Source organism: Ranitomeya variabilis, chromosome 2 (genome assembly GCF_051348905.1).
Source record: "Ranitomeya variabilis isolate aRanVar5 chromosome 2, aRanVar5.hap1, whole genome shotgun sequence".
NCBI classification, from domain to species: domain Eukaryota; kingdom Metazoa; phylum Chordata; class Amphibia; order Anura; family Dendrobatidae; genus Ranitomeya; species Ranitomeya variabilis.
Window position 1 is genome coordinate 517,457,314 of NC_135233.1, and position 12,276 is coordinate 517,469,589.

The window sequence follows — 12,276 nt, forward strand, 5'->3', positions numbered from 1 at the left end:
ATTCTTTATGCTGATTACTATATTTCAAGAAACAAATGCCTCAATTTGTTAAGACTGGAGTTTTGTACTCTATTCTTATTGAGGGGTATGCAGGAATACAATGTGCTGAATTTATTAAGAGTCACACACCACTTAAAAGGAATCTGTCAGTAGGTTTTTGCTATGTAATCTGAAGACAGAAGGAGATAGAGGCTGAAACACAAATTTCAACGATATGTCATTTATTAATCTGTGTGCTGTTGTTTACTTACTATGAAGGTTTTATCACCAGGACATTAACATTACTGGGACTAGCTGCATCGTGCCAAGTTGTCCAACTCCACCCCTCCTATGATAATCAGCTCACTGTCAATAGACAGTGTATATACAGAGCCTGGTGTGGGTGGTACTAACTTTCTGGGCCCTGCTACATGCCACAACTAAGAACTCTGATCATATCACAACTCGGGTATGCAGCAAACTAAGTGACACATTTCTGGAATCTGGATCTTTGTCCCTACATAGGGCTGCTCTTAGATGAGGTAGCAGAAACCCAATGACAGATTCCCTTTAATGAATTATGTGCCTCTGATAAGTGGTGCTTACCTCTTTTACTTCAGGGACTGGAAAAACATTTGTGGAGTAATATGCAAATTGTCTCTTCAGAGAGGAAGAGGACAAGAACTCTAGTGCCACCTATAGGAAGCAGCAATCCTAAAAGTCGACTTTCAAATGAGCCTTGTCACATGGCTTAGGATAAAAAGCAAAATTTCAATTTGCAGACACTTTATTTTTCAGGGTGCTGCCCCTCATCAGTGCAAAGTATGAGATCTGGTTTACCTGGGTGAGAGGGATCTGACCGGGATCCAAGGGGTAACGTTTCTCATTGCGAAGGTTGACATGTCAAGCCCAACATGTCAAGATGAGGAACCTTTTAAACCACAATGCTCCTCTGGGAAATATGAAAATCGTCTCTTCAGCGATCCTAAGTGCTAGAACAGTAGTGCCACTTATTAGAAGTAGAAAATCTAAAAGTCAATACCAACTCTCTAACTAGCCTTGTCACATGACTTAAGTTAAAAGCCAAAATAAAAATCTCAATTTTCAGATACTGTGTTATGGAGTAGTGTCCCTTATCAGTGGAACACATGTGATCTGGTTTGCCTGGGTGAGAGCCATCTGACCCGGATCCAATGGATAATTTTTCTCATTGCGGAGACTGACATGTCATGCCCAACATGCCAAGGTGAAACATCACCCCTTGGACCCCAGTTAAATGTCTCTCACCCAGCCAAACTAGATCTCACACTTTACACTAACGAGGGGCAGTACCCAAAACACAGTGTTAAATTGAGATTTTGTTTTTGGTTTTTATCCTGAGTTATGTGACAAGGCTCATTGAGAGTCAATACTGACTTTTAGGCTTGCTACTTCCTATAGGTGCCACTAGAGTTCTAGTCCTCTTCCTCTCTGAAGAGATAATTTACATATTTCCCAGAGGAGCATTGTGGCTTAAAGGTCTCCTCACCTTGACATATTGGGATTGACATGTCAATCTCTGCAACGATAAGCATTAAAGGGCCACTGTCACCCCCTCCAGCCGTTATAAACTAAAAGAGCCACCTTGTGCAGCAGTAATGCTGCATTCTAACAAGGTGGCTCTTTTAGTTTTTGGTTCAAGTATTCCCAAAATAAAGCGTTTTGAAACTTATCCAAAATACCTGTCTTTAGCCAGGGAGGCGGGTCCTCACTCCCCAGCTTGAACCGCTACTCTGCCGTCACTCAAATCTTCAGGGGCTTTCGGAGCCACCCCCTCCGTGATTTTTTTCGCTTCAAAACCGGCGCCTGCGCTGTGTTTAAGCTCTGGCCGTCTGATCGTGCCTCCTCATACAGTATACAGTACAGTATACAGTACAGTACAGTATACAGATGCTGTAAGGCGGGAGACCTGGGTGACAGGCTGACACACGCAGTGCGCATGCCCAGGAATCCTAGCCCCGCACTGTGCATAATGCATAACACACTGCGGGGCGGGGATTCCCAAGGTGGGTGGCCGCAATGCCCGCACAGGCGCAGTCTGCAAGCCTGGCTGGGACGTCACACGGCCAGAGCTTAAACACAGCGCAGGTGCCGGTTTTGAAGAGAAAAAAGCGAGGAGGGGTGGCGCCGAAAGCCCCTGAAGATTTTAGTGACGGCAGGGTAGCGGTTCAAGCTGGGGAGTGAGGACCCGCCTCCCTGGCTAAAGACAGGTATTTTGGATAAGTTTCAAAATGCTTTATTTTGGGAATACTTGAACCAAAAACTAAAAGAGCCACCTTGTTAGAATGCAGCATTACTGCTGCACAAGGTGGCTCTTTTAGTTTATAACGGCTGGAGGGGGTGACAGTGGCCCTTTAACCCTTGGATTTTTTTTTTGTAAGAAACACCTCCACTTTCCAAGAAATTGACATGTTAGCATAGCCATGTCCAATCATGGCTTCTTCCCAACTCTGCCCATTTTGATGAAACTGGTAGAAAATTGCCAAAAGTCGTAAAAAATTTTATGCACTTCTGCCAAGAGTAAAAATATTGTCGCTATTCAAAGCATTTAATGGCAATTTTCTAACATGAACACTTCAATGATCAATCCCCAAAGTCTGTATAGCACTGGTCTTTATGAGTCTATGGCGTAGAACAGTTGATATAGAATGTCATTGTTTTAAATTTCTTAAAGGGAACCTATCAGCTGATTCATCTTGCGTAAACTATGGGCCATAAGAATCAGAACATGGTTGTATGATATAAACAAGATATATTTTTCTCTGAAACTCTCCAGTATTTCAGAGAAGATATAGTTTGAAGATCCAGCTGGGGAAAATCGACAGACATGAGACTGTTGAGGAGAGCCATAAGATCAAATACTTAATTAACCTCAAGATATAAGAGATTGAGAGAAGCAACCCATAACGTGTATTGTTTAACCTTACATAAGTTTTCTCAGATCAAAGTGAGACACTAAAAATGGCTGCCATTTCCTGTATCAGCATACCATGTGCTGATATCCAAGATGACGCCCACCCTGATGACCTCATGGATCCACCCACAGTGATGCCCACCCTGATGACCTCATGGACCAACCCACCCTGATGACCTCATGGATCCGCCCATGGACTTGCTCATTGCCCAACCCACTAACCAATGGAATACATCCGATCACTCCCATTTTAGAGCTAACCGAGCCCCCTTACAGGAGATATATAAACTTGTGTTCTGACTGAATAAAGCCCCTTGGAGCTGAGCCATAGATTGATCAAGGAGAGTTTACATCTGACTGTGTGTGTCATATGTTTATTTCTTTAGTGCACACCTGATCAATATCCATTAGGCCAGGAGTAGGCAACTCGAATTGAACATTTTATTAATTTGTTCAACCTAACAAATTTGGCCGCCCAACCTGGGGCCAGCAGAGGAAGAGCCCTGAACCCTGTGGACCGGCGAGTGGAACAGCAGGACGCGCTGAATACCCCGAACCTGGAGACCGATCACCTCCTTATCAGAACACGGTAAGTCTGCTGATTTTTATAATCTGTAGTCTTTACCTGTGTCCTTCGGGGTATCCTGTGCAGATTGCCTGACCGTGTCTGGTTTTCGTGGTATCTGTAAGATGGCAGAAGGGTCTCTCCACTGCTGGTCATTTAATTGCAAGAACCATCACATGTTTTAGTTGCCTACTGCCTGTCACGTGTTGTGAAGAGGGGAGATGACTGGTAGTAAAGAGAGCAAGCGGATTTTTCAGCGTTTAAAAAAAAAAAAAAGAAAGGAAAGGAAATTTTTCAGTGTGAAAAAAAAAAAAAATTGGCTGTGGTACAGTACACGGTTGTTGCCTGTGATATGATTTTCAGTTCTGTATAGGAGAGACTAGGACCTGGAGTGAATTGACTCGGCCTAGGAGGGGCCCGTTAAACTTCGAGTGAGATGACTCAGTTCGAGCCAATTAAATTTAGTTTTGCCTTGTGACTTCGAGTGAATTGACTCAGCACGGGGCCTGGTAATTTAGGGAGCAATTTGATTAAGTAGGGAATAATTGGTTTGTAAAGTACGGAACACGGAAGTCAGACAGGGACCACGTGACAAGAAAGAATAGGAACTGTGTGCTGCAGACTCAGTTCCCTTTAGAATCTCAGGTTTGAGTCATCTCCTCCGTCTTATTGTTTGTTTGGTGTTTGTTATCTTGATAGGTATATATACTGTATATCTATAGAAGGATGGAGAAATTAATGCAGTTCTGCCGTATTGCCACTAAGCCAAATTCAGATGGCAAGTTAGACTCGTGCACATTAGTAGCGACTCGTGAAGGAAAGAGTCATGTTAAACAATGTAAAAAGCTTATGAAGTTGTGTGGAATGCCAGAAGGGGGGAGGTTACAGCCCCTGGAGTGGAAGATTGTCTTGGGGAAAAAAAAAAATAGTATCCTAGAAGATAATGGATTGTTGTCTATTGCTAGGGCAGGAGAAAGAGTCTCTGAAAGTTTGTGTAGAGAAAATTGGGTAGAAGAGGAAAATAATAAAAAGGGTAGAGTTTTGAGTTATGTGTATTACAAAAATATATCCTGTGAGCGGCCACCACCGTATAATGGTGGCCCAGAGCCATGTGCTAACTCTGGCGGCAGCCATTTTGTGGATGGCAAATGTGTTAATGCTGGTGGTAGCCATTTTGTGGATGGCAAATGTGTTAATGCTGGCGGCAGCCATTTTGTGGATGGCAAATGTAATTTTGATGGCGGCCATTTTGTGGATGGCAAATGCTAATTCTAATAGCAGCCACTTTGTGGATGGCAAATGTAATTTTGACGGCAGGCATTTTGTGGATGGCAAAAGTGCTAATTCTAATAGCAGCCATTTTGTGGATGGCAAATGTAATTCTGGCGGCAGCCATTTTGTGGATGGCAAATGTGTTAATGCTGGCGGTAACCATTTTGTGGATGGCAAATGTGTTAATGCCGGCAGTAGCCATTTTGTGGTTGGCAAATGTAATTTTGACGGTGGCCATTTTGTGGATGGCAAAAGTGCTAATTCTAATAGCAGCTATTTTATGGATGGCAAATGTAATTTTGACGGCAGCCATTTTGTGGATGGCAAAAGTGCTAATTCTAATAGCAGCCATTTTGTGGATGGCAAATGTAATTCTGGTGGAAGTCATTTTGTGGATGGCAATAGCGCTAGCTCTGGCGGCAGCCATTTTGTGGATGGCAAATGTGTTAATGTTGACGGCAGCCATTTTGTGGATGGAAAAAGTGTCAATTCTAATGGCAGCCATTTTGTGGATGGCAAATGTAATTTTGGCGGTGGCCATTTTGTGATTGACAAATGTGCTACTCCTGGTGGTTAACATCTTAGTCTAAGGCTACACACCACATCACCAAATCCTTGTTACCCAGTAATGACCACTAACGGCCAATACTCTATTCCTTCGGGAAGTGGACAGGCTTTACCCATGTTTCCCATCTCAGTGGTTTCCAATGGGGCACGGACCCTTTCCCCTATCACTCCTGTCGTGAATACTCCCACCTGGATCGTCTCCGGCACCAACCCTTTCTACTGTCACTTCCACTGCCAATTTAGCCGCACACCCACACGAGATGCTCCAAGCAACGGCCTCTCCTTCCAATGCTTCCACTACAACAGCACTCTCATGCAGTCTACCTAACCCTATACCCGATACCTCACAGGCTGTCTTGCAGCCAAGTGCACACCTGTATGGGACGGTGGCAACTGTAACAAGGGGAGGCTCAATCTTGGAGGGGGATACCAATAGCACAGGAAGCACAAAGGGGAGGGAATGTTGGCAACCTACTTTTGAAAAAGAACTTCCTGAGGGACCCTTGTTAGTGGTGGGAAAGGGTGACATGACAACAATGGAGACAGGCGCTAATGTTAATGCTGCCAATTCTCGGTCAGAGCACAATGGAGGTGTAGCTAGAGCTATAGTGGAAGCAGGAGGGGCGACTATTCAAGCTGATGGTCGAATCATTGTTGAGTCACGTGGTCAGATAGCTGTTGGGGACATAGCGGTGACTAAATCTGGCAATCTTCTGTGTAGAATGATCATACACACTGTGACCCCTACTTTTGACCCTATTCAACCAGACGTTAGTGCTCAACAACTTCGTGCAGCAATAACTCGCATTTTAGAGTATGCAAATATTAGTGAGCAGATTGAGACCTTGACAATTCCCGCCATTGGTGTTGACATTTTTGGTTTCCCTGTTCATGCATGTACAAGGGAAATCGTTGGAATTATAATAAACAAGTGTAGCCCCCCAAGCATTTGCTGCCTCTCTGAAATCAGGTTAATTAGTAATGAGGACAGGACTGTTAAAGCTTTTAAGACTGCCTGCGTCACCTGGACCCCACACCATGATACTGGAGCTGCCCAAATAGAGCCCCTCATTCCAGGACTGTTACCTCCTCCTGCTCCTCATACACAAGGGAATACATCTGTACTCCCGGTGCCATCTCTACTCCCGCCTCAGGTGTCACCACTAGTGTTGAGCGATACCGTCCGATACTTGAAAGTATCGGTATCGGAAAGTATCGGCCGATACCGGCAAAATATCGGATCCAATCCGATACCGATACCCGATACCAATACAAGTCAATGGGACTCATGTATCGGACGGTATTCCTGATGGTTCCCAGGGTCTGAAGGAGAGGAAACTCTCCTTCAGGCCCTGGGAACCATATAAATGTGTAAAAGAAAGAATTAAAATAAAAAATATCGCTATTCTCACCCTCCGACGCAGCCTGGACCTCAGCGAGGGAACCGGCAGCGTTGTTTGTTTAAAATTTGCGCTATTACTTGGTTACGTGAATTCCCGGCTTGTGATTGGTCAGGTCGGCCATGTTGCCGGGACGCGGACCAATCACAGCAAGCCGTGACGAAATTACGTCACGGCTTGCTGTGATTGGTCCGCGTCCCGGCAATATGGCCGCCCTGACCAATCACAAGCCGTGACGTCACGGGAGGCTGGACACGCGCTCATTTTAAAATGGGCGCGTGTCCAGCCTCCCGTGACGTCACGGCTTGTGATTGGTTGCGCCGCGGTCAACCAATCACAAGCCGGGAGGCTGGACGCGCTCATTTTAAAATGAGCGCGTGTCCAGCCTCCCGTGACGTCACGGCTTGTGATTGGTCAGGGCGGCCATATTGCCGGGACGCGGACCAATCACAGCAAGCCGTGACGTAATTTCGTCACGGCTTGCTGTGATTGGTCCGCGTCCCGGCAACGTGGCCGACCTGACCAATCACAAGCCGGGAATTCACGTAACCAAGTAATAGCGCGAATTTTAAACAAACAACGCTGCCGGTTCCCTCACTGAAGTCCCGGCTGCGTCGGAGAGGTGAGTATAGCGATATTTTTTATTTTAATTCTCTCTTTTACACATTTTAACATTAATGTTGTTGCGATACCCGATACCCGATACCACAAGAGTATCGGAATCCCGGTATCGGAATTCCGATACAGCAAGTATCGGCCGATACCCGATACTTGCAGCATCGGAATGCTCAACACTAGTCACCACCAACAGTGCCAATGCTCATGTCTGAGGAGCCCACCCTCTACGTCAAGTTTACACCCCAGCAAGCTGCTACTCTGTTGAACGAAGTTCTAGATCCAGAAAAACAGCCGATGCCTGTCTACAGAAGCATGCTTCAAATCCAAAGGACTTACCCAGCCACGTGGCAAGATCTCATTTCCCTGGCAAATCTTAAAGCAGACGATGCATATTGGCCTGTTATGGAGATCACGTTCAATGATGCCTCGCTTGCCAGTGACACTACATGGGACTCTGGTGTTCAGTTCTGCGAACAACTTAAGACATGGGCCTCTGATGAGTTGGCTGACCTATCACATATTGTTGCCAATGGATTCCAGATGCCTCCAAGCTGATGCAGCCATTGTACGATGACCTAAAGATGTCAGCGTTTCCACTATGTACCAAATCCGTGGAAGCTTTCTACGCTCTTAAACAGGCCATACAGTCTGCACCAGCTCTTGGAATCCCAAATTCTGATATCATCTTAAGACATCCGGTTCTTTTAATGGCTCCACACTACATAAAAGCTATTCTAGGCCAGACTCAACCTAAACACCTGTCGCTACAGTGTCATGTGAGACTCCAATGTTCCCTCTTGGTCCGGATAATGTCACTCGTGTCCACTGCACCATCCTTAACCCGTCCACGCTGCTTCCTCTTTCCAGGGGGGATGTGGATGATGATGCTGATGCTCTCAGTGAAGATGCTTCTACACACTCAGAGGAGGATCATGACTGTCTCGAACAAATGCAGGAAGAAGCAGCCTCCAAGAAAAAACGTGTCTGAAGACTCATTCCCACATGCTGACCTGATGTTCTTCACTGATGGTTCCAGATTTGCAGATGAAACAGGAAGGTTCCATATGAGATATGCCATGGTTACACATGACCAGGTCATCTCAGCCGGATCCCTACCACCGCACATGTCTGCAGAAGAAGTGGAACTTAAGGCTTTGACGTTGGCTTGTCAGGAAGCGACGGAGAAGGTGGTCAACATCTACACGGATTCAAGATCTGCTTTCAGAGTGGCTCATGACTTCGGCAGTATCTGGGCAGCCAGAGGTTACCTAACGTCCAGTGGAACTCCTGTAAAACATGCTGCTACCATACAAGAACTTGTGGTCACTCTAGATCTACCTTCAGAAGTTGCAGTGATCGAGATCAAAGCTCATGGGAGATTGGATTCTCCAGAAGCAAGGGGGAACTTCTTTGCTGACAAAACAGCAAAAACTTATGCTGCGGATCCATTTGGGAAAGAGAAAGCAGCGATGTACGTGTCACAAGAAACTGAAGAAGGGCCTAAATGCTCTCTCTTGAGGATTATCCATCTACATCAAGACATCAGATGATGAAAAGAAGTCATGGCAAGAAGGCGGAGCTAAAAAAAAGGATGAAGATGGAGTCTGGAGGGTGAACAAAAGCTCTGTCTACCCTGTAATCTGTACCCCTCAGTGAAAGAATGGGCACACGGTATCACCCACAGAGGCAAGAATCGGATGAATGACCTGATTTGGAAGACTTACATGGCACCTGGGATCTCTACTGTCACCCAAAAATATTTCAAGTCCTGCCTTGTGTGTGCAGTATGCAATCCAGCACCGCCTCAGAAAGTTACTCAGAAACATTTGGCTAAACCACTCTATCCCTTTCAGAGGATTCAGATTGATCACATTCAAATGCCAAAAGTAGGGAAGTAAAAAAATGTACTGGTAGTGACTGATATGTTCTCAGGATGGCCCAAAGTCTATACAGTAACCAACATGAAGGCCAGAGTGACTGTTAAGAGACTGATGACTGAAGTAGTATGCAGATATGGGGTCCCAGAGGTAATTGAGAGTGACCAAGTACCCGCATTCATTGCAGCACTGACTAAGGAACTATGGACATTGGTGGGAGCTGATTTGGGTTTACATACTCCATATCACCCACAGAGCAGTGGGAAAGTAGAAACACTGAATGGCTCCTTCAAAAATAAAATACTGAAAGCCAGTTAGGAGGTCAGACTTGGACAGACATTTTGCCCATTGCCTTATACTTAGTCAGAAACACTCCAAGTGGTTCCACTAAACTCACACCATTCGAGATTCTTTTTGGGGGGCCTCCAAGGTTGGGTCAATATTTTCCACAACAGCTAGCCTTAGGAAGTGATACTCTTGTAAATTATGTAATTGTCCTTACTAAAGAACTGTCAGTAACACATGTACAAGTTTTATCATCCATACCAGGTCCAGATTCCAGTGAATGTACCCATACTTTCCAACCTGGTGACTACATGCTGGTAAAGAAGTTCATCAGAAAGACATCCCTGGAGTCAAGATTTGAGGGTCCCTACCAAGTACTCCTGACTATGCCTACTTTGGTCAGGGTTGTTGAGCGCCTCCTGGATCCATCTCTCACATTATAAACTTGTTAGACAGTTAGGGACAGAGTAGGATCTGACCTGCTTGTCAAAGTCCAGCTACAAAGGGTGGTTTTCCACAAGGGAAAACTTGTCTCAAACTGGTGAAAACTCCAAATCCCCCCTCCCGGGCGAGACGGTCAGATCTAGGATGTGTACATCAGGGTTAGTCACATGTGTATTTTACTGTATGTAACCATGTAGATGGGAGATTGGAGAGTAATAGATCCAGCAGGTAGGGAAGTCCGGAGGACACAGGTAGCGCGCTCTGATATATCTTCTGATATACCCATAATTGGTCACACATTCTCTGGTGTCTATGGCATCCGAATTGTCATGAAGCCTCTGATGTCATAGTGACACTTAACACCGGTGGGTTAGGGAACAACGGTGGGATGAAGAAAAAAAAAAGGTTAATAAAGTATTTAGGGGGGACTGTTGAGGAGAGCCATAAGATCAAATACTTAATTAAAGGGGTTGTCCACTACTTTCAATTAACCCCCCAATGTATCCCCCCGGGGCCCCTGATGAATTGTGCAAATACCTTTTGTTGCCGTTTTTGCCTGTGAGCGGCGCTGTAGCGGCGGCTGAGTCCGGGTCACGTGACCCCCAGGCTGCAGCCGCCGCTTATTTCCGCCGACGTCACGTCAATTTCCAGGCTCTGGAAATTGACGTGACGTCAGCAGCAGGTGTGTCCCAGCCGCACAGTCAGAGCAGTCACTCATGAAGAGTGACTGGGCTGTGGGCGGGGCTGGTGGCTGACTGCGGGGCTGTGCTGGGGGCGGGCGGGGCTAGGCAGGGATGATGAAGGTGCGGGCGCTGGGGTCTGTATGTACGTGCCGGCGCCGGTGCTCTGCGTGCCAGCGCCGGTATGTAGGTACGGCACCGGGGCTCTGCGCCGGCATGTGGGGGTGGGGGCCGGCGCCGGTGCTCTGCGTGCCAGTGCCGGAATGTGGGTACGGCGCCGGGGCTCTGCGCCGGCATGTGGGGGTGGGGGTGGGGGTGGGGGCCGGTGCCGGGGCTCTGCTGCCGGTATGTGCTGGGTCTGTTGCGGGGGGTGGGGTGGTCTTTGTGTGTGTGTGTGTGTGTGTGTGTGTCTCTGTGTGCAGGCATTGTCCGATGGGACTACAAGTCCCATTGTGCTCTGCCTGCTACAGTGACAGTCAGTGACACATTAGCCAATGATGGGACAGTAGTAGTCCCATCATCCGGCTAATGTGTTGAATGTAAAAAAAAAAAAAAACAACACATATACAGTACATACATACATACAGAACATGCGCCATGCGACGACATGCGCCATGCGACAGCATGCGCCATGCGACGACATGCGCCATGCGACTGCATGCGCCATGCGACGGCATGCAACGACATGCGACTGCATGCGCCATGCGACGACATGCGCCATGCGACGACATGCGCCATGCGACGGCATGCGCCATGCGACTGCATGCGCCATGCGACGGCATGCAACGACATGCGCCATGCGACGACATGCGCATACAGTACATACATACATACAGACATACAGTACATACATACAGACATACAGTACATAAAACATAGAGTACATACTCACCATCACTTGTCACTTTGATCCCCGAAGCCAGTGTCATAAAAAATATTAAAATAATAAACAACCAATATACTCCCTGATCCGCAGAAATCCAATTAAAACGAGTGTCCCACGACGATCTCCCGTGGAGAACAGGAGCATCTGCTGATGCAACCACTCTCCAGGGGCTCCAGGAACACAATGAGGGGAGGAAGGTATCCTTCCACAATGTATTCCCCACAATGTATTCCTACGCCCCTGTGAGAAAATAGTCCCTAGTCTCACTTTATGGTATGCTGTATGAGAAAGTTCCCACGCAGCTTTTTGCCATAAAGTGAGACCAGTGAACTATAGTAACCTCAGTGATGCACTGCAGGAGCCATTGTCTCCTGTCAGTGTGTCACTGAGGGTCCTATAGAGCAGTGACATCAACCCTAACCCTAACCGTAAACGTGACAGAAATACATGGCACTTTAATACGTGACACTGAAATACGTGGCACGTGGCACTTACATACGTGGCACTTAAATCCGTGGCACTTAAATCCGTGGCACTTGCATACGTGGCACTTAAATCCGTGGCGCTGAAATACGTGGCACTTACATAGGTGGCACTTACATATGTGGCACTTAAATACGTGGCACGTGGCACTTACATACGTGGCACTTATATATGTGGCACTTATATACGTGGCACGTGGCACTTACATACGTGGCACTTATATACGTGGCACGTGGCACTTACATACGTGGCACTTACATACGTGGC

The 12,276-nt window shown here is 46.6% G+C and overlaps 1 long non-coding RNA gene across 1 annotated transcript in view; it reads left to right on the plus strand.

Moving 5' to 3' along the window:
- Window positions 1-2,988, plus strand: part of LOC143809682 (uncharacterized) — a 71,006-nt gene extending 68,018 nt beyond the window's left edge. Inside the window, exon 3 of the long non-coding RNA XR_013222392.1 lies at window positions 2,951-2,988. This is a non-coding gene — a long non-coding RNA (uncharacterized LOC143809682). The remainder of the gene's footprint in view (window positions 1-2,950) is intronic.
- Window positions 2,989-12,276: the final 9,288 nt, after the last annotated feature.